At 37.7% G+C, this 21,019-nt stretch overlaps 1 pseudogene; it reads right to left on the reverse strand.

Moving 5' to 3' along the window:
* LOC133062922 (small ribosomal subunit protein eS8-like) overlaps positions 1–19,506 on the reverse strand; it is a 63,562-nt pseudogene extending 44,056 nt beyond the window's left edge.
* Positions 19,507–21,019: the final 1,513 nt, after the last annotated feature.

The following is a 21,019-nucleotide window of genomic DNA, read 5'->3' on the forward strand; positions in this document are numbered from 1 at the left end:
ACTACAATGGGCAGCTCTTGGTTAAAGAAAGGCAAACGAGTTTTGTTTAATTTAATTTTATTTTTTTATAACAAGAATTCTCATATACCAATACCACAATAACTTAAACTCTCTGAATCTAAGATACACATATAAGATAACATATTCCAAAGTGAATTAGCCATAGAAACTGCTTTTTCATGGAATATCATACGACATTGCATTCTCTGAAATCTTAAAGAAATAATATAAATATTTTTATTGTCATTAAATCCAGCTAGCACTCTGAAATCACATCTTATTTAAACTCCCATTAATATTTATCATGTTTTTACCACTTCAGTGTAAAGGAACATCATGTTCTTCTTCCCGTTTATATTCTTCCATTCACAGGGGAAAACAGATATGACGTTTCTTTAAGGCAATTCACCAAAGAACTGATTCATGCCAAGCCTTCCTCCCCTTATAATTCTGCTTTACTGTATGAGGCAAAGTTTGTTTTGTTTTGTTTTCCTTTTCCCTGGTGAAATGGAGGAAAATGAACTTTTATTCAAGTCTAGTGACTAGAAAAATATGAGAGGTGTTTTGTCGGGAGGTAAACTTCAATTTGGGGTGACAAAGGTCCCTCAGAGTACCCATGTTCCTGATGAAACTACCTCCCCCCCAGCTTTGACATTCCCCACATCAAGAATGAAAGTGGGGGCATCTGAGAATCCCCCAAGCATATGGTGAGACCACTTCTGATCGCCAACCCTTCTTGTTCCAGAACCAAACTTTTAAAATATCGCTCCATAGACGACCATAACTAGCGCTGATAATGACATTCTGTAAAGAAACCATAAAAGTTAATCCAAATGCTCTCTGTACCGTTGTTTATGTCAGTATCCTAAGTAGTCCAAGACTCTTAGGTCTTCCTTAGTCATCTAAAGTCTTGAAGACACAAGACTCTGTGTATCCACTAAGATAGCTCTTTCTCTCACACTGTAAACTCTTACTGTGACCACTGAACAAAGCAAATTCCCTCTACCTTCCTTGTGTCTGAATATTTCTTCTACTTCTTGTTCTAACTGAAATCTAGATATCTAAGTATACTGTGTCCACAGTAGGACTCTCTAGCAATCTTTCACTCACACCCCAAGAAGCAGCAGTCCTGGACCTCAGATATAATTTTCATCTCTCCTCAAAACAAACAAGCAGATGAACAACTTGTTTCAGTTGTTCATCAGGGAAAATTGTGAATGTGAATGTGTTCCTAGTGATTGTAAACACCTACTAAAAAACATCACTCATGTTTTATCAACCTGTTTGCTACCTTCCTTCCACCAGTACTTATGTTTTTATTCTTTGTGTCATCAATCAATATCTATATAGATAATCTATGCAACACATTATAATTTTAGTTTTACACTTGCTCATCTCCAATAATTTTGTCCTACAAGTCACTTCAATCACCCATTCCTTCATCATTCTATCTAAACATTATCATTACCAGTTTCTGGACTACCTCCAAAATCTTAATTAAAACCAACACAACTCGTATTTTCACATTAAAATATGAACTCTTCAAAAACTCCAACTCTCCATGTTATTTGATTCTACCATGACCTCTACCCACTGAAGCCAATAATTTTTGTTGATCTCCTTACTTTTGAAGTTACTACCATACATGCTAATCCGCACTCTAAATATGACCACAGACGCTTAAGACTGCCCTCAGAGACACATGCTACATTTCCCTACAGCCTGTTTTCCTTGTCTTTTCTCTTTGCTAACAATTTTCCCCCTCCTCCACCCAAACCAATTGCTGTCAGCAGTATTTAGCACTGCATTTGGTTTCAGGATACCACAAAGAAAAAATACACTGGACTAATTTTATCAGTATCCTTACTCAGTGAGTGAAAATGAAAGTCGTTCAGTCATGTCTGACTCTTTGCAACCCCATGGAATTTACAGTCCATGGAATTCTCCAGGCCAGAATGGGTAGCCTTTCCCTTCTCCAGGGCATCTTCCCCACCCAGGGATCAAACCCAGGTCTGCAAACATTGCAGGCAAATTCTTTACCAGCTAAGCCACAAGGGAAGCTCAAGAATACCCAGTTTGACTCTATTGAAACTACTGTTGCCAGCGTCACCACAAACCCCTACCTTGAGGTATTCAATGGCAAATTTTCACTATCTTCCCTCAGTTTGTTTTATCTTGTCTGACATTCTAAGTCTGCAGAAGCATATAATCAATCTCTCTTCAAACACTTGTTCACTCAGTTAATGAGACTCACACTGGTGTGTATGTTTTTATACCTCACTAGCCATTGTTATCAGTTATTTTTACTGGATAATTCTTTTCCCAGTTCTTAAAAGTTGGAGATTACTCCAACTTTCTGTTGAAGAATCTTGTCTCCTGTCCTTGTGTAATCACAACTATATCACTTGATTTTAGTTACTATATATAAAATGATGCTACACAAATTTGTGGTAACACCTTCTGCTTTTCTCTTGAAATAAAGATTTCCATATCCAATTGACTTACTGATATTTCTACATGGATCTTACTAGAAACCTCAAGCATAATATACCCCAGACTAAAGTTTTGATTACTCAGAACCATGCCTCCTACGGTGTACCACATTTCAGTAAATATAATCATTCACCCAGCTGTTCAAGGCCAAAAGCCGAGGGTTATCCTGTAGCTCTCTGCTATACTCCTGCTCTGTATTTAGCTTAGAAAATACTTCAGTCCCACCTTCAGAAGATGTCCTGAACCTGACCAATACTTGTCTGCACTTTCTCTTCTGTCACTTTTAATCAGGTTCCATCGTTCCTTGCCTTTATTTTACAATAAAGCCTTTAACGCCTTTATCTGCATCCATGCTTCTATTTTTATGCTTTCATTATGTTTATTATACCGTCTTTTAAGACATAAGGCAGATCATGTTTCTTACCAGCTTAATATTCTCCAGTGGCTTCTTGCTGGGTGACTGTATCAGCAAGTGTGAATAGCAGGTACATATTGGTGAATAGATCAGATACAGACATAATTTAGCCAAATTAAATAAGATTCTAAATGACTCACAGAGAAGTCAGTAGTGTCAGAATTCACTGTAGAAGGGTGAGAATCACAGTACAGGAGGTTTGGCCAGCAGCTTTAGGGTCACAGAAATCTGCCAAGGTGCAATTTTAAATGTCAGGGAAAGACTGAGAGGAGTCATAGCACCCCGCCTAGATGTTTAACAGTTTTCAGTCAGGCCGATAGCTACATGAAGCTGGAGCAGCCCAACACATAATCTCATAGGATACTTATCTCTGTTCATTTGCCTGGGCCAGAGTCATCACTTCATTCTTAGAAATATATTTGCCAGAGTACCGTGTATAATCTTTAGGCATGAACAGAATTGTCACTTCTCATCTTTAGACTTTTAATCTAACAGCTTAGTCTGTCTTTCCTTAACCAAGCTGAGGAAGTGGACTTGGTTGTTCTCCAAACCCGTCTGCAATCATACGCCAGGATTTATCTAGCACTTGCCATCACACTTAAAATAGAATCGAAATTCTTTACTAATGCCTAAAAAATCCAGCTAAATCTAGTCCCTGACTGCCTTTCCAAACGCACTTATTACCACCGTCACCTTTTTATTTTTTTTTTCCCTAACTGTGCATCAGATACCATGGCTTCTGATCTTACGTTTAAACATGCAGTCAACTCCGTGGTGTCAGAACTTTGTACGTTCTGTTCTCTGTGCTGTGATGTTCTTCCTCCAGAAATCCAAAAGGAATTACCCCTGACTCCATTAGGTTTTGGCTCATTGTCAGTTCCTCAGAGAGACCTCATTTTCCCAATCTGAAACGTCATCCCACTTCACTCTAGGTTACACTGCTTTAATTTTTCTTCATAGCACTTGTTAGTTTTTGAGATTTTTCTTGTTTATATTTGTTAGTTTTGCTAAATGAATAAAAAATAATTTATGTAATTAAGTGTATGTGTGTATTTACCTGAAATGTCAAAGTATAAAAAAAAACATTTAATAACAAATCCCTATTAAGCTTTTAGTTTAATTGAGAAAGCTCATAGGTTTTCTGTTATTTCACTTCACGTTCTAATGAGTATCACAATTAAGTGTCGCTTTAATTAAAAAGTAGTTTAAATGTATGTAACCAACGTTGTTTACCCTGCCAACTTATTCTGACACGTTAGTAATTTCCAATTCAATCATCTAAAATGGAAATCAGCATTATATTTAATGAAATCAAAAGATTATTTGGCTTCGAAAACTTAAATGAAAGCACTCCCAAGAACTAAGAGAATAAGGATTCTTAAGAAGGAGATGTATGCTTTTTTCTGATATTTGTGTTTTCAAGTGAAGAGCAATTCTTCCTCTGTCTCACCTTTGGGGAATCAAAAATGAGAACTCAACAAGAAAAAAAAAAGTGTGATAGTGTGTGTTGTTTGCTCTTGAAAACTTATTAAATTCTGAGAGAAAACAAGATTCAGAATAATTGAAAATGCTCATTTTCAATTTGCCTTGTTCCTTCTAGTGGATGCTGCTGTTGACAATGTAAAATGTGAAATTAACAAATAATATTATGTATTTCTAATATGTGTTTTTTAACTATAGATGACTTAAGTCTTTTACATTGGTAGTATCCTCACTCCCCACCCCCCCCCAACACAAAATATGTGTGTTTAGCAAATATAATGTATATACAAAAGCACAGTTTTCTGATTTACCAAAAAATGTACCATGGATAGGATTACAAAAAATTCCATGAAGAGGGAGCACAGTTTTTGAAAGTCTTTGAACCAAGGAACAAAATACTGTTTTGGAGTAACTAGAGTCTGCTGTTGCCTCACTGGTATCTTAGCATCAAATAGGGATACTTCTTCATTTTTTTCTTTTGCTGTTGATGATGATGTGTGTATCTCCTCCCTGAGATTCACTGTGCATGTATTGCTGCTTCTCTACTTAACTGAAACACTGAAAGGCATCAGGTGAGACCAGTTTTACTCTGTCTTTGAAGATGGTTTCACTTTTCACAATTGGTTAAGGTAATTCCCAGTTCTTTAAATAGAGGCTGTAGCTTCAGTTTTAGCACTTGATGACTAAATGCCCTTTTATTAATTTTCTTCATCCTACTGAAATTACATTACATTTGTTTTCCTATCCTAATGTAGGTAATAGCTTTGTGGAATGAAACAAAAATATACTTTATTTTGTGTACTATAACTCTTGCAATCTGAAAAAAAATCTTTTTTTTTGTTTTCTCTGGTTCAATATACCATAAAATTTGTTCCCACATAGAATGATGTTGTTTCTTTCTTGCTGTGAAAATGTCAAGTTCAATATGAGGGAAAATGTGAATTAAGCACTAAAGTAAATTTTCTTTACTTGGTATACTTGAAAGAAACTGTTAGAACAAATTATATTAGAAATAAAAATACTAGAAAGGCTGTTTAACAACATGTGTTAATATTTTATTTATTAAAATACCGCTATTATCTGAGAGCTTTTATAAGGAGCAGATAAACTATCTTGTAAAAATACGTTTTATTTAATAGAAATCTGTTACAGTAGCATTAGCTTCCTTCATCTTATCCAGTTCTTTGAGAGGTTTCCCAGCACACTCTCCCCAAGCGCAAATAGAAACAATGTGTTTGCTTTAGTTTGAAGATACTGGAGGCATTAGTGTGACCTCGGGGTGCCTCAGGTCTCACATGCATGGCTTGTCTCTTAACATTAGTCAGACAATTCCATCAGTGCATCCCTGGATCTTCCCTTCACTTGTAAAAAGATATAGAAAACCAATTTTGTTATTGAGCTAACTGAACTTATCAGAGATTGCTGTGAAACATATTATGCAAATAAATTCTTTAAATACAGTATCTCTCATTCTATATATTATCTTTGGAAAGATGACCATTAGGCCCTCTCATTTTATTCTGCATCTCTCCTGAGTTCTTTGTTTTTAATATTGTTCCACTCTGAGCTGTATTCTGGTTAATAGCTTTAGATAGTTTTCATTTCATCAAATCCATGTCTTTAGAATTGTCTGAAATACTGTTTGCCATGTCTGGCATACATGTTAGTGCACAAAACCATTTGTTAACCCATTTTTAAATACGTTTTCTCTCTTCCCTTCCCCTGTTGATTTAAGCACTATCTTTAAAATATGTATACATAATGGGCCAAAGAAGTGAACAGACATTTCTCCAAAGAAGACATACAGATGGCTAACAAACACATGAAAAGATGCTCAACATCACTCATTATCAGAGAAATGCAAATCAAAACCACAATGAGGTACCATTACACGCCAGTGAGGATGGCTGCTATCCAAAAGTCTACAAGCAATAAATGCTGGAGAGGCTGTGGAGAAAAGGAAACCCTCTTACACTATTGGTGGGAATGCAAACTAGTACAGCCGCTATGGAGAAGAGTGTGGAGATTCCTTAAAAAACTGAAAATAGAACTGCTGTACACCCCAGCAATCCCACTCCTGGGCATACACACTGAGGAAACCAGATCTGAAAGAGACACATGTACCCCAATGTTCATCGCAGCACTGTTTATAATAGCCAGGACATGGAAGCAACCTAGGTGTCCATCGGCAGACGAATGGATAAGGAAGCTGTGGTACGCATACACCATGGAATATTACTCAGCTATTAAAAAATAATTCATTTGAATCAGTTCTAATGAGGTGGATGAAATCGAAGCCTATTATACAGGGTGAAGTAAGTCAGAAAGAAAAACACCTATACAGTATATTGACACATATATATGGAATTTAGAAAAATGGTAATGATTATCATACATGAAGATAATAAAAGAGACACAGATATAAAGAACAGACTGTTGGACTCTGTGGGAGAAGGTGAGGGTGGGATAATTTGAGAGACTAGCACTGAAGCATGTATATTATCATATGTGAAATAGATCGCCAGTCCAAGTTTGAAGCATGAGACAGGGTGCTCGGGGCTGGTGCTCTGGGATGACCCTGAGGCATGGGATGGGGAGGGAGGAGGGAGGGGGGGTTCAGGATGTAGCGGGGGACATATGTACACCCGTGGCTGATTCATGTCAATGTATGGCAAAAACCACCACAATATTGTAAAGTAATTAGCCTCCAGTTTAAATAAATAAATTAATTAGAAAAATAAAATAAACATTAAAACAAAACAAAAATATGTATACATGACATATTCATATGTTATTTATATAAATGTTAAATATATATTTTGTATACATCCTTCCCTGGTGGCTCAGACGGTAAAGCGTCTGCCTACAATGTGGGAGACCTGGATTCGATCGCCTGGGTCAGAAAGATCCTCTGGCGAAGGAAATGGCAACCCACTCCAGTATTCTTGCCTGGAAAATCCCATGGACAGAAGAGCCTGGTAGGCTATAGTCCATGGGGTCTCAAAGAGTCGGACACGACTGAGTGACTAAACTTTTTTTTTGTATACACAAATTCATGTTGCTGGCTTATTTACTATTTTCAATGTGCAAAATGATACTGGTCAGTAAATATCCTTCATGCTGTCATTGCATGGATTTGGTATCAAGTGTGGGAGATTTTCCTCATTTGGAAGACTGGAATGCCAGGCTTCTTGAATATGTATGTATTCAGATACTTTGACAAGTACTATATCATTGCTTGAATTTTCACCAGGTAAACAAATCCAACTTGTCACCACTACATAAACAGTATTACCCGTATCTAGAACTTCCACTCTGGAAGATAGCAGAGAACAGGGAAGCCGGGCATGCTGCAGTCCATGGGGTTGCAGAGTCAGACATGGCTTAGCTACTGAACAACAGAATTTCCTTGCATTCCGTTCTTTGATCTTACATTTCTCAAGGATAACCACTGTTCTGATACAAATGACATAGATTAGCTAGTAGCTATTTTAACTTGATAAAAATTAGCCTTTTAACATCTGATATTTTTAATTCAACATTGGGTTTGTAATTTTCATCCTATCTGTGTTTAACAACAGTTTATTTCCATAGTTTAGTAAAAATGTTTCATATGAATATGTCACAATTTATCTATTCTGTTGTAGACAGGGACATGGATTGCTTCATTTTCTAACATGAATAATGCTTCTATAAGTTAATTTTGCACATGCCTTTTGGGTACGTATATTTTTCCGTTAGTCTGTAGGGGAGGAATTGCTGAATCATAGAATCTGTGAAATAATTTTTCAATATGGTTGAACCAATTTGAATAAATTCAGTAGGCAGATTTTAAGTACTAATTCAACATACTTAATGTTGAGTATTCTATATATTTTGGAGAAAGGAATGGCAATCCAGTATTCTTGCCTGGAGAATTACGTAGACAGAGGAACCTGGTGGGCTACAGTCCATGGGGTCAGAAAGAGTCAGACACGCCTGAAGGACTAACACACACACACATTCTATATATTTACAATTCTATACTAAAATAAAACATTGTTTTTGAAGACTACTTCAGCATGGGTTCAGAGTCACAGAAAAGTTTTCAGTGTAGTATTCAGAATTCCCATATATCCCATTCCCAGTATTCTCCATTCTTAGAGCCTGCATTGTCAGTATGACATATTTGACAAGATTAATGAACTAATAGTAATACATTAGTATTAATTAAAGTTCATACTTAAGATTTCCTCAGCTTTGATCCACTATCCTTTTCTTTCTTTCTTTTTTTTTTTTTTTTTACAAAATCCCATCTAGGATACCAAGTTATATTAAAAACTTTATGTCTCCTTAAGCTACTTCTTGTCTATGACAATTTCTCATACACTTTGAAAATTTAAGGAGTGGTGGTCAAGTATTTCATAGAGTTTCCTTCAACTGAGATTTCTCTGTTATTTTACCATGATTATACTGAAGTCGTATTTTAAAGAGGAAGATCACAGAAGTGAAGTGCAATTTTCATCATATATCAAATTGCATACTATTAACATGGCTGAATTATTGTTTCCATTTTGTTTAGTTGCTTGGTTATGGTGGTAAAATAAAACATACACCATGAAATATATCATTATTGTAATTTTTTCCAATTTTATTGAGGTAAGATTGGCAAATTAAAAATTATATATATTTAAGTAATGTGATATAATTTTTTAAAGGTGTACAAATGTGATGATTTAATTACACTGTGACATGCTTACCACAATCAAAGTAAAGAACCTCACCTGGTAACTATTTTTTTTTTCTTTAGAGAACACAAGATCTATATATGCTCTCAGCGAACTGCAAGTGTACATTAGAGTGTTATTAATCATAATCACCATGCTGTACATTAAATCCCTAGAAGACAGTCACCTTATAACTGAAACTTTGTACTTTGAACAGCATCTATTTCTCCAGTACCCTTGCTCCTCACAGTCAACATTTGACTCTCTGGTTGTATGAGTTTGACTTCTTTATATTTCCCATATAAGTGAGATCATATAGTATTTGTATTTCTATGTTTGGCATATTTCATTTAGCGTAACTTCCTCCAAGTTTACCCATGCTGTCACAAATGGCAGAATCTCCTTTTTCGAAAAGCTGAATGACGTTGCACTATTTGTGTTGCTCAGTCGCTAAGTCACGTCTGACTCTTTGCAACCTCAGGGACTGCAGGCTCCTTCACCATGTCCCAGAGTTTGCTCAAATTCGTGTCCACTGAGGCGGCGATGCTATCTTACCGTCTCATCCTCTGGCATGCCCTTCTCCTGCCTTCAGTCTTCCCTAGCATCAGGGTCTTTTCCAGCGAGTCAGCACGTCACACCCAGTAGGCAAAGTACTGGAGCTTCAGCTGCAGCGTCAGTCCTTCCAATGAATATTCAGGGTTGCTTTCCTTTAGGATTGTCTGCTTTGACTTCCTTGCTCTCCACGGGACTCTTGGGACTCTCAGGAGTGTTCTCCAGCACCACTATTTGAAAGTATCACTTCTTCAGTGCTCAGTCTTCTTTATGGTCCAGCTCTCATTGCTGCTGCTGCTGCTAAGTCGCTCCAGTCGTGGCCGACTCTGTGCGACCCCATAGACGGCAGCCCACCAGGCTCCCCCGTCCCTGGGATTCTCCAGGCAAGAGCACTGGAGTGGGTTGCCAGTTCCTTCTCCAATGCATGAAAGTGGAAAGTGAAAGTGAAGTCGCTCAGTCGTGTCCTACTCTTCGCGACCCCATGGACTGCAGCCCACCAGGCTCCTCTGTCCATGGGATTTTCCAGGCGAGAGTACTGGAGTGGGTTGCCATTGCCTTCTCCACCAACTCTCACTGACTGACCCTAATACATGACTGCTGGGAAGACCATAGCTTTTGCTATATGACCTTTGTCTGCAGAGTGATGTCCCTGCTTTTAGATATGCTTTCTAGGTTTCTCACAGCTTTCCTTCCAAGGTACAAGTGTCTTTTGTGGCTGCAGTCATTTTGAAGCCCCCCAATAAAAGAAATCTGTCACTGCTTCTACTGCTTCCCCTTCTGTTCACCATGAACAGAACACCTTGGTCCAGATGCCAAGGTTAGTTTCTTTCATGTTGAGTTTCAAGCCGACTTTTTCATTCTCCTCTTTCACCCTCATCAAGAGACTCTTTAGTTGCTCTTAACCTTCTGCTATTAGAGTGGTATCCTCTGCATGTCTGTGGCTTCCCTAGTAGCTTAGATGGTGAAGAGTCTGCCTGCAATGCAGGAGACCCAGGTTCTATCCCTGGGTCAGGAAGATCCCCTGGAGAAGGAAATGACAACCCACTTCAGGGTTCTTGCCTGGAGAATTCTGTGGACAGAGGCTACATTCCATGGGGCTGCAAACAGTCAGATACGACTGAATGACTAACACACACATCTGCATATCTAAGGTTAATATTTCTCCCAGCAGTCTTGATTCCAGCTTGTGCTTCTTCCAGCCCAGCGTTTCTCATGATGTACTCTGCATGCAAGTTAAATAAGCAGGGTGACAATATACAGCCTTGATGTACTCCTTTTACTATTTGGAACCAGTATGTTGTTCCATGTCCAGTTCTAACTGTTGCTTCCTGACCTGCATACAGGTTTCTCAGGAGACAGATAAGGTGTTCTGCTATTCCCACCTCTTTGAAAACTTTCCACAGTTTGTTGTGATATACACAGTCAAAGGCTTTCTCATAGTCAGTGAAGTTGAAACAGATGTTTTTCTGGAATTCCCTTGCCTTCTCTGTGATCCAGTGAATGTTTGCAATTTGATCCCTGGTTCCTCTGCCTATTCTAAACCTAGCTTGTACGTCTGGAAGTTCTTGGTTCAGGTACTGCTGAAGGCTAATTTGAAAGATTTTGAGCATAACCTTACTAGCATGTGAAATGAGTGCAATTGTGCAGCAATTAGAATATTCTTTGTTATAGCCCTTCTTCATGGATCACAGCGAAGGGAATGTATAACTCAGTGAAGCTATGAGCCATGTCATTCAGGACCACCCAAGATAGATGGATCATAGAGAAGAGTTCTGACAAAATATGGTCCACTGGAGGAGGGAATGGCAAACCACTCCAGTATTCTTGCCTTGAGAACACCATGAACAATATTACATTTAATATATGTATATATTTGTGTAAATATATATATATATGTGCAAACCTACATATATAGAGATATCCTTATATAGATATATCACACAAGTTATTTATCTGTTCATTGATGATGAATACTTTGGTTGTTTACATATCTTTGCTATTGTGAATAGTGCTGCAAAGGACATGAGAATATATATTGTTTTCAGACAGAGATTTTAATTCTTTTGAGTATGTACTCGGAAGCAGAATTGCTGGATGAGCTGGTAGTTAAGCTTTTAATTTTTTGAGGAAAGTCTGTATCGTTTTCCTTAACGGCTACACCAATTTACATTTCCATCAACCGTGTACAGGGCTCCCTATCCTCTACCCTCTTGCCATATGTATCATCTCTTGTAGTTTTGATAATAGCTGTCCTAACATGTGTGAGTTAATATCTCATTGTGGTATTCATTTGCATTTCCCTAGAAACCTGTATGCAGGTCAAGAAGCAACAGTTAGAACTGGACATGGAACAACAGACTGGTTCCAAATAGTAAAAGGAGTATGTCAAGGCTGTATATTGTCACCCTGCTTATTTAACTTATATGCAGAGAACATCATGGGAAATACCGGGCTGGATGAAGCACAAGCTGGAATCAAGATTGCCGGGAGAAATATCAATAACCTCAGATATGCAGATGACACCAACCTTATGGCAGAAAGTGAAGAGGAACTAAAGAGCCTCTTGATGAAAGTGAAAGAGGAGAGTGAAAAAAGTTGGCTTAAAGCTCAACATTCAGAAACCTAAGATCATGGCATCTGGTCCCATCACCTCATGGGAAATAGATGGGGAGACAGTGGAAACAGTGTCAGACTTTATTTTTTTGGTCTCCAAAGTCACTGCAGATGGTGACTACAGCCATGAAATTGAAAGACGCTTACTCCTTGGAAGGAAAGTTATGACCAACTTAGACAACATTTTAAAAAGCAGAGACATTACTTTGCCAACAAAGTTACGTCTGGTCAAGGCTATGGTTTTTCCAGTGGTCATGTATGGATGTGAGAGTTGGACTATAAAGAAAGCTCAGCACCGAAGCATTGATGCTTTTGAGCTGTGGTGTTGGAGAAGACTCTTGAGAGTCCCTTGGACTGCAAGGAGATCCAACCAGTCCATCCTAAAGGAGATCAGTCCTGAGTGTTCATTGGAAGGACTGATGTTGAAGCTGAAACTCCAATATTTTGGCCACCGCACGTGAAGAGTTGACTCATTGGAAAAGACCCTGATGCTGGGAGGGATTGGGGGCAGGAGGAGAAGGGGACCACAGAGGATGAGGATGGCTGAATGGCATCACTGACTCAATGGACATGAGTTTGAGTAAACTCCGGGAGTTTTTGGTGGACAGGGAGGCCTGGAGTGCTGTGATTCATGGGTTCGCAAAGAATAGGACATGGCTGAGTGACTGGACGGAATAATCAGTGATATTGAAGAACTTTATGTATATCTGTTGGCCATCTGTATGTCTTCATTCAAGAAATGTCTAGGACCTTTGCCCAGCTTTACATGGAATTATTTGATCTTTTGCTATTGGATTTTATGGGCTCCTTATTGTGTTGGGTATTAATCCCTTATCAGGCACATGGTTTGAATATGTTACCTCCAATTCTGTAGGCTACCTTTTCATTTTGTTAATTGTTTCTTTTACTGTACAGAAGTTTTCAGTTTGATGTAGTTCTGCTTAATTGTTCTGCTTGTGGTATACCCAAAAATCATTGCTAAGACTGATGTAGGGGCATTTTTTTCCTCTCATTTCTAGGAGTTTTATAGTTTTATTTTTTAGTAGTTTTCTACATTATTGTCATCTAGGTTTTACATTAAATCTTTAATCCATTTCAATTTTTGATTACTGTAAGAAAGGGGTCTTTTGCATTTAGATATCTATTTTTTGCAACATAATTTGTTACAGAGACTATATTTCCCTCATGAGTGTTCTTGGCATTCTTGTAAAAGATTAGTTGACCATATTTGCATGGGTTTACTTCTGGACTGGATAGTCTGTTTTGTTTATTTGTTCTTCTGTTTATATGCCAGTAGAATACTATTTTGATTTCTGTTTTTCTGTAATACATATATTGTTTGAAATAATGAAGTATGATGACTCTAGCTTTGTTATTAAAATATTTCTCGAGATTGATTTGGCTATTTTGGGTCTTTTGTGGTTCTGTATAAATTGTAGAATCACTGTTTCTATTCCTCTGAAAAATTTCTTTGGAATTTGATGTGTTACATTCAATATGTAGGTTGCTTTGGATAATATGGGCATTTTAAAAGGATTAACTCTTCTATCCATCAACATGTACTGTTGTGTCTTCTTCAATTTCTTTCATCAATGTCTGTCAGTTTCAAGTGTACAAGTCTTTTGCCTCCTTAGTTAAATTTCTAAGTATTTTATTCTTGTTGATGCTTTGTATATGATATTGTTTTCTTAATTTCTTTGTTGGATAATTCATTGTTAGTATATAGAAATACAAGTGATTTTTGTACATTGATTTTATATTCCACAAGTTGCTACATTCATTTATTAATTCTAGCAAATGCTCTATGGAGTATTAGGGTTTTCTTCACATAAGATTATATCATCTAAAAAAAGAGGCAGTTAAACATTTTCCTTTCTGGTTTGGATGGCTTTAATTTCCTTTTCTTGCTTCATTAATCTGGCGAGAATTTCCAAGTACATGTTGAATAGAAGTGGTGAAAGTGGGCAACCTTGTCATTTTCCTTACCTTAAAGGAAAATCTTTCAGCTTAGCCATGGATTTGTCATATATGGTCTTTATTTAATTGAGGTACATTCCTTCTGTTCCCAATTTGTTGAATATTTTATCATGAATTGATGTTAAATTTTATCAAATATTTTATTCTACATCTATGAAAATGATCATATGATTTTTATCCTTCATTCTGTTAATATGGTGTATCCCATTTATTGATTTGTGTATGTTGAACTGTCCTTGCATTCTAGGAGTAATCCCTGTTTTTCATGTGTATAATCCATTTGATGTGCTGTTGAATTTCATTTTCTAGTATATTATTGAGGATTTATAATCATTATTTATAAGAGATATTGGTTTATAGTTTTCTTGTATTTTCTTTTTTCTTGGTCTGACTTCGCTTTGTTATACAGGCCTCATAAAATGCATATAATAGTATTCCCTTCTCATTAATTTTTTGGGGGAAGAATTTGAAAAGTGTAGACCCTTTTAAATGTTTGGTATGATTCACCAGTAAAGCATTTATCCCTGAACTTTCCTTTGTTGAGTTTTTGATTATCAATTTAGCTTCCTTATCAGTCTTTGATCTATTCAGATTTTCTGTTTCTTCATGATTCAGCCATGCTGCTTCATTTTTTTCTAGGAATTTTCCATTTCATCTAGACCTATGATTTCATTTCCCACCGTTTCTTCAGATGGAAGCACTTTTTAACTGAACCAGTGGGATCCACACTCTTTTGCATAATCAGGGGTGCAGCACTTTTTTGGTAAACCCAAAGCACTCTCAAATTAGCACAAAAATGGCACCAAGGAAACATCAGCTTTCAGTAACTAATGAAGGAAGGAATGAAAAAAAATGAATGTAAGAAAGGAATTTAAACATTTAATTTTGAAATTGTCAGACACATCTAAAAATTATAAAAGCTAAAAACATGGCTCTCATTAAAATCTTACCATTTTTACTATAAAGTTATCTTTCCCTTTGGGATTCTACAGAACTCACAGCATTTTGACAATGAAAATAAATATAGTATCCATTCATATCTCTTTAGTTTATATCACCAGTTGGAACTGGAATCCCAGTCATTTTGGCATTCTTGCATTGTTTTTCTTTCTGTTTCATGCTTAAGGAACTGTTTTTACATGTCAATAAAATGTTCAGCTTAAAGCAGGGATAGTTCAGGCACTGGTCTCTGAAAGTCACTAATCTTTCTGTGAGCATTACCATGGGATTGAGATAAGGAGTGTACTTAGAGATCTTAGAAACAGGTCAGTCAGTCTAATCAATCTCCCTTTATCAACCATGACTTCATTAAAATAGATTTTAAAAAGTGTCTCTACATGAAAATCTTCCAAATATTTCAGATGATGATTAAAGGCACAAAATATTCAATAAAACTGACTTAGAAAGAGATGCAATGGAAAATGTGTTCATCAAAACTCTTAAATTACCTTCACTACTAGAACTACTTCCCTTTGATTTCTTACACTAAGATTTTATAGATATGTTTAGCTAGTTATATTCTAGATTTATTCTGTACAATAACGTAGACACTAGTCAAATGTGACTAATTACATTAATTAGAATTAAATAAAATTTGAAATTTAGTTTCTTAGTTCAAATAGTCATATTGTAAGTGCTCGTTTGTTGCACTTGACTTGTGACTATTGTTATGGATAGTACAAATATAGACCATTTCTATCATCTCATAATTTTCTATTTGACAGTACTGTTCTAGACCTTACTGGCTAATTTAGATAAATTTTCTTTTTATTCACAATATTTCAGTAATGTTCTTCCCCAAGATCCCACTGGTCACATGGGATTCTCCTTTCGGCTGTTGGATAAATCTCTAAAAGCTCACTTTTCTCTTTTTATACTTTCTTAAGCTCCCTTAAGGGAAGCAGCTCTGGGCTTCAGTTTTAGGCATCTTCTCTGCCTACATTGTTACCGTTTTCCAGGCAGAGCATTGTTGCAACTATGGATTCAGAATGGGGAACAAAGGAGGACTCCTTGCTGTTCTGTGACTCTGAAGAGAAATATTAAACTGCATAGAATGTGGGTGTCAACATAAAAAAGATACTGTTCATATACATTTCTTTGCCATTGTCCCTCACCTTGCTCCTATTGTACATGAGCTTTCTTGCAGATGGCTCATGATAGAGGTTTAAAAGCTTTGATTCTGGAGGTACAGCCCTGTTCTGTGATAAAAATAAGCTTTAATATTTTTTTCCTTTGCTTTATCTGTTTTTATGTGGGCAGCAGATAAATTCCAGAATTCCTATGAGATGTTCTAATGGAATAGCAGGTTGAGCTGCTAGCAGTGTCAGTATTTCAAGATAAAAACATAATGCCATGAATCTTTATATCAAATGTTGTGTTGCAAATGAAACACTATCTATTCCATGTAAAATCAGCTTCTCAGCCCTATCTTTGAGCCATTTTTCTTTGATTCCACAGTGTCAGTGAACGGTTTAGGTAACCCACTACTTTCCCCTCTTGAGGCTGTATGGATGAATTATTTCAGCGTTGTTTTATGGAAGGGATATCGACTCACTGGTTATAGAGAGAAAAATATAATTAAACCCTGATAAAGAGTTTGTCACTGACTCATAGAAGACAGGCTTGTGTCTTACTTGTCTTGAACTCACAAGAATGGTCTAAGGATTGGTGATTTTAAAGGTCAAGGTGGGGGGGACCAGTATGCTTTTTCAGTTCACTAGAAGAGTTACAGAAGATTGCAAATTTATTATATATTATTAAACCATATTCATTGGCTCTGAAACTTGATTAAGAGTTATCTCCATTATTGTATATATGGTAAAATCCTAGGAGAATCCTTAAGCAGTACCTTTGGAGACATATACCACCCTGGGATCTGCCTGATTCAACATATTACACTGTGATTTGGATTTATAGCTTGTTGGATGTTTTTCAATCCCTTTAACTGAACAAAATAAAAATAAAAGTCCCTGCCTACCAAGTTAAGATAGCTTGCAAATGAAAGAGTCAGAGTTTGATCCCTTAACCTTTCTTTGATTCAGAATCTTCTTTCCCCCCCTGCCCCCCAAACAGACTTTGATTCACAGATAAGGTTTATGACTTAACAATCGCTAGGCCTGAAAAAAATATCCTTCACAAAAGAACACAATGAAAGTAAAATCCGTCACTAAAAGCACTAAAAAGATTAGGGGAATAAAGTGTCCGGGTGTAAGGGTGTGGGAGATTGAAAGAAAGGTTCAGAAATCTTTTTGGTCCTTCCAGTCTAAAGGCCATTGTGAAGTTAAAAAGTTGGAAGATAAATGCTAAATCTCACAGAATGAAAATGCTAAAGAATAGCTCAAATGACCAGGATGGGAATTGAAATTTAAGAAGTAGATGGAGTAAATACAGCAATAGGCATCGGAATTAAAAGAGAGACTGACAGAGTGAGGAATTAAGGAAAATCAGTTATGAAATTTAGGTTATGCAGTTTTAGGTAGCCTTCCCAGGTGGCAGAGTGGTAAAAATCTGCCTGCCAACGCAGGAGATGCAAGAGACTGTAGTTCGATCCCTGAGCTGGGAAGGTCCCCTGGAGGAGGGCATGACAGCACACTCCAGTATTCTTGCCTGGAAAATCCCATGGTAAGAGGAGCCTGGCGGGTTAAAGTCCATGGGGTCACAAAGATTCGGATGCCACTAGGCACGCATGTACCATAACAAAGTCAGATGATTTGCCAAGGTTGCAACATCTAGGTATTTCTCCGTGCATGCTGACTAGCTATTGAGACATTCAAAATCACAGCCAGGCAACTAAGTCCAATAATGTAATTTCTATCAGTCCTAACCTTTTTGGAACTATGCATTCTTTTCAGAGTCTGATGAAATCATGTACTCTCCTTTCCTGAAAAATGAGCTAGCCTCATAAACTTCACACATAAACTCCTAATCCTTATTTCGTACTAAAGCCTTCTATAGTGTCTGTGGTTTGTCTTCCACTCTTTGCTATTCTAATTCCTGTGAGCTACATTTTGTTATTGTATGTAAGAGCCCTTTCTTCCAACAGACATCTATTTGCAGTAAATCATTTGCCACTCTGAGGGCAAATGTGCCTACATGTAAACTAAACTGGTAGCTCCAGGTTTGTTGTCTTGAACAATACAGAGTAAATCTCATCTACCTGGTGGACCTTTTCATGTCACAAAATAAAATGTGCACTCCATGCCCTGGCTTTTCTAGGCTAACTTCTTCACGTTTGCTGCCTAGCTAAAATGATTTTGTTCTTGTTGTTGTTCAGTCGCTAAGTTGTGTCTGACTCTGTGCGACCCCATGGACTGAAACACTCAGGGCTCCTCTGTCCTCCACCATCTCCCCGAGTTCACCCTAATTCCTGCCCACTGAGTCAGTGATGCTACCCGACCACCTCATCTTCTGCTGCCCCCTTCTCCTGCTGCCTTCAGTCTTTCCCAGCATCAGGGTCTCCTCCAGTGAGCTGTCTCTTTGCATCAGGTGGCTAAAGTATTGGAGCTTCAGCATCAGTCCTTCCAATCAATATTCAGCTAAAATGATACTTTCTAGAAAAGGACGAGTCAGGTTGTTAAAGTGATGTTCAGTGGCCTTTCAAATCCTATGTAAAATTAATAATAATTCTAATCCAGCTTGCAATATTATTACTAACCCTATAATTCAACTTTACATGCAAATTGGTGTCTCTATATGCTATGGACTTTCCACATAAGACCTTTATGCTTATGTGCTTACTCCTGCCTAGAATTGACATTCAATGCCTACCTCTTCAAGTCCTACCTTTTTTTTTTATAACACTTGTAACATATATACAGTGCTATATATGTAAAATATTTAAGGTTTTTACATATGTTATATTATTTAGCATCATAAGAAAATCTGTAAGTAATATTAACCAGTTTTACAAACAGGGAGGGACTGTGATGCACAGTATGTTGAAAGCATACAAAGTGATGAGCCCACACAACTTTTAGTTACCTCATTGGCCTGAAAACATCCTTCGTATACTACATCATTGCACTGCTGATCCTCTTCATGATGCCAGTTGCCTCGCTGTTCACACTGTCCACAGTGTTCGCTGAACCCAGGTTAGGCAAGACTCAACCTGAGAGGCAGGAAGGAGGCTTGAGGAGCCGTAGGAACTGCAGACACATTTGTTCTCCCTTGTAACAGCCCCTCTCCTGGCTGACGCAGCAGCTGAGGCAGCAGCCACAACACGCCCATAACGTAGCCATAACAGAGCCATAACATAGCCTCATGTAACATGATTGCGATGTTGCCCCAGTGTAGCCCCAGCGCAGCAGCAGCTGGGGCTTTCACGGTGAAGCCCACACAGACGAATGGCACACAGTATCCCGTGAGCAAGCAGGTACCTCGTGACAGGCACGCACAGTGCTATAAATGATCTCAGCTGTTCCATAACCATTATTAACAAAACGTGGGGTGAGAGCCTGACCACACTGTTTGGCTAATTTGCTCATTCCCTACAATCATACAATAATTTTCTTTAATAATAATAATAATCTGATCAGTAATAACAATCAGTAATAATCTGACATCTCTTTGAGGGCAATAACGGTCATAGTATCTTTACCTAAGATAAATCTATGGAATTGTATCAGACAGTTCATTTACAATATTGCCATGTTGGAAGTGAACATTCAAAGAGAAGGCATGGGAAAGGCATGATTTTAAGATTTTAGATTTCTTGATTTGAAATCTCCAAGATTGCAAGATTTTAGAACTTGGAGTTTTCTAATCAGGTGCTCAAAACAGGAGAACTAGATATGGAAAGGACTGAGAAATGAAGAAGATTCCCAGCCATGGCGATTATAGAAGAAAGCAAATGGGTACATAAGGGTTTCTCAGAATGAAATTGTATATACAAAACCAGCTGCATTTTCATTTGTGGGTAAGTATGCTCAAAAGGTGGGCTTCGTAAGTGGTGCTAGTGGTAAAGAACCTGCCTGCCAAAGCAGGAGATATAAGAGAAGTGGGTTCAGTCCCTGGGTTGGGAACATCCCCTGGGGAAGGGCATGGCAACCCACTCCAGTATTCATGCCTGGAGAATTCCATGGACAGAGGAGCCTAGCAGGCTACAGTCCATGGGGTTTCAAAGAGCTGGACAGTACTGAGCAACTAAATCATATTAAGATGTTCAGTCTTAAAATTGCTTATGCCTCCTGAGAGGATCAAGTTCAGAGCAAAACCCCGCATCCTGAAATTCTCCCCCAAACCACAGAATACAAGGTCTTTTCTAACATCCTGTTGGGCTTCTCTGCTAGCTCAGCGGTAAAAGAATCTGCCTGTAATGTAGGAGAGATAGTTTCAATCCATGGATCAGACAGTTCCCCTGGAGGAGGAAATGGCAGCCCACTCCAGTATTCTTTCCTGGAGAATCCCATGGACTGAGGAGCCTGGTGGGCTGCAGTCCATGGTGTGGCGAAGAGTTGGACATGATTTAGCAACTCAATAACAAACACCCTATTGCTGAGATGCCCCATTCCTCATAGGGTGCATTCTCCCTTAATGCAGTGAGTCAGTAAACCCTGTTTGTTTCTTTAAAGGTGTACCTTGGTGGTCTTTGGCTGGAAAATATTGGCGAAATTTTGTTTGAATTCTATAATGTGCTCATCTTCATCAAGTCTGATTGAAGGCTTCTCAACCACTCTTGATTTCGAGATTTCAAAACCAAAAGCAAACAGGCAACACACAGTCTAATGCTTAGGCAAAAGCAGGAAACCGTAATAGCTGTTTGTATGCCTTCAAAAAAGGGGGG

This window comes from Dama dama, chromosome 9 (assembly GCF_033118175.1).
Source record: "Dama dama isolate Ldn47 chromosome 9, ASM3311817v1, whole genome shotgun sequence".
Lineage (NCBI taxonomy): Eukaryota > Metazoa > Chordata > Mammalia > Artiodactyla > Cervidae > Dama > Dama dama.